The following is a 2574-nucleotide window of genomic DNA, read 5'->3' on the forward strand; positions in this document are numbered from 1 at the left end:
TCCCTCCCTCCAGAGTGGAGCTGGAGCAGGGCAGTGCTACACTAGTGTGTGTGGCCAGTGGGGGCTTCCCCTCAGACTGGAAGCTTGGCTGGAAGGTGGGGGGCAGCAGCAGGTCTGGGGGGGTTTCAGATAGCCTGGGGGTCCTTGGGAGAGATGGCCACTACAGCTGGAGCAGCACCTTGACCCTCCATGCAGACCAGTGGAGGAAGGCGGGCTCAGTGAGCTGTGAGGCCAGTAAGAATGGCCAGACGCAGCCTGTCACTCAAACCCTGAATCCTGGAGAGTGTTCAGAGTAGAGAGGCTCCAGCACGGAGGTACTGGAGGATTCAGATCTCCTCTGACACGTCTGCTTTATCTCTCTCTGTCTCAGGTGGCACTGTAGCTTTTGTTGAATTACATTAAAATAACACGTGTTTGATTCATTAACATTATTCTCTCTGGTTTTTACCCCTTGCTTGGATTTGTCACATGTTGAACATTTAATAAAAACGCAAAAAATACAATATTACTTGTGATATTTTCTAATCGTGTAACTGCTGTGTCTGTCGATTAATCTTTACACCAATGAGTATATCCCATAAAGGTTATCTTTATTAGACAAGCTTCATCACCATTTTGAATGAAGGCTTAAATCTATGATGTGTATCTCTGAATGAGCAAAGTGTTGGTTTTGTGGATGTCGTTGTAAAGTGTGTTCAGTGTATCCAACGGACCAGTGTCAGTCATAGAGCCACTGCTGCTGAAATTACCCATGTGTCAGACTGACTTTCTGTCACTTCATAGAATAGAAGTTCAGAGAAATGTCCAGGTTTCTGCAGATACCAACCTGTAAACATGTAAAAGTATGTCTCAAGAGACAATCAGTATATCCCACACAGACCTTAGAACCCCTAGCATGCTGAGTGGTGGCAACAGTAACATAATCATAATGTCTGTCTACGAGTTAAAGACCAAACCGACAACGCTAAAAGATGTATTTCTTTAAACGTATTCTGTGAGCAGTGAACCGTAGCTATTCAAATGATGTCCAGTTTTAGCAGATGTGCACCTGTGTCTGTCGAGTGACAGAAAGTCAGTGGAAATGTGGGGCTGAAACTTTCAGAACAGTCTCTGGAGATTCCAGGGAAAGCAGTATGTGTGCATGTCTCCATACCAGCTCAATTCCGCCCTCTAGTGTCAAACCAATGCTATACAATAAGGACTGATTACATGAACTAAATTATGTTCAGGTTTTATGAAATATATAGCAGACTATATTCTATTCATAATAATACAAATAAAGTCGTTCCTTCCATCAGGGCCCAAGCTGCTTTAAGTGTTGGGGACACAGAACAAAAAGGTATGAAATATTATATTTTAAAACATTCAAAACAATAAATAAATGAATCAATAAGAAAAGATCATGTTCCAAAGTCCATGCCCAGTAAGTGGGTCTTCAGGCAGCTTGTGAAAACGCAGATGGATCCAGCGTTGAGGATCTCCCGGGGAGTGAGTTCCACAGAGTGGGGGCAGCCACCCTAAAGGCTCTGTCCATAGCTGAAGTCCCTAACCCGGGGTGGGGGGGTGGGGGGGGTAAAGCAGTCCGTGGTCTGAGGAACGGAGATTCCGGGAGGGAGAGTAGGGTCTGAGGAGCTGTGAGAGGAGCGGGGGCTAGAGGGACTGGGGGGTGAGGAGGAGGAGGAGGAGGAGGAGGAGGAGGCGGAGGAGGAGGCGGAGGAGGAGGCGGTCCTACAGGACCTTAATTTAAGCCGGTGGAGGTGGATGAGGGGGGGGGGCGGGGCTTCAACTTGATGTTGAAGTTCAGGTTGTAGTTGTATTCAATATGTGGAAAGTTTAGTTGCATGCAAAATATTGTATTTTATGAAGTACTTGTATGTAATATCTTGTAGTTGAGGTAGAAGTTATATATTATATGCAGTAGTTGAGGTAGTATTTGTACGTTATATATTGTAGTTGAGGTAGTAGTTGTATGTAACACGTGCAGTTGAGGTAGTAGTATGTAATATATTGTAGTTGATGTGGTACTTGTATGTAATACGTGGTAGTTGAGGTAGTTGTATGTGATACGTGGTAGTTGAGGTAGTACTTGTATGTTTAATAATGCTGAGGAATCTAATGCTGGCTCTTGGTTGAGGCCTCTGGTTAGAGCCAGCTCTGTGCTCAGCGCTCTGTGTCAGAGTCTCTTCCCCCTCAGCAGCTGCAGCAGGTTCCTGCTGTAACAGCTCAGTGTCTACGCAGTGTGACTGAGGGAGGTTTTTGTACGGCTCTCAATCACTGTGTGAACACATGGACACTGTTTAGTTTGTGGTAACTCTGACAGTGATAAACTGCTGCATCTTCACGCTGGGCGCCGTTGATGGTCAGAGAGAAGTCAGTGCTGCTTCCACTGCCACTGAACCGAGCTGGTGTTGGTGATACAAGTTTGTTTGCAAATTTTATGAAGAGCTTGGGGGCTTCTCCAGGTTTCTGTTGGTACCAGGACATACCCTCATCTCCATCACTCCATCTGTAAACCGCTGGGTTTGTTTTACAGGTCAGAGTGACTGTGGATCCTGGAGTAACGGACACTACTGG

At 45.7% G+C, this 2574-nt stretch overlaps 1 long non-coding RNA gene across 1 annotated transcript; it reads right to left on the bottom strand.

Annotated features, from left to right (window-relative positions):
* Window positions 1-358: 358 nt before the first annotated feature.
* Window positions 359-2104, bottom strand: LOC115543514 (uncharacterized). Its single transcript, XR_003976709.1, has 2 exons — window positions 2068-2104; window positions 359-739 (listed from the first exon to the last, which is right to left on the bottom strand). It is a non-coding gene; the product is annotated as an uncharacterized LOC115543514 (long non-coding RNA).
* Between the last annotated feature and the right edge of the window lie 470 nt (window positions 2105-2574).

The sequence above is a fragment of the Gadus morhua genome, chromosome 5, assembly GCF_902167405.1.
Source record: "Gadus morhua chromosome 5, gadMor3.0, whole genome shotgun sequence".
In the NCBI taxonomy this organism is placed as follows: Eukaryota; Metazoa; Chordata; class Actinopteri; order Gadiformes; family Gadidae; genus Gadus; species Gadus morhua.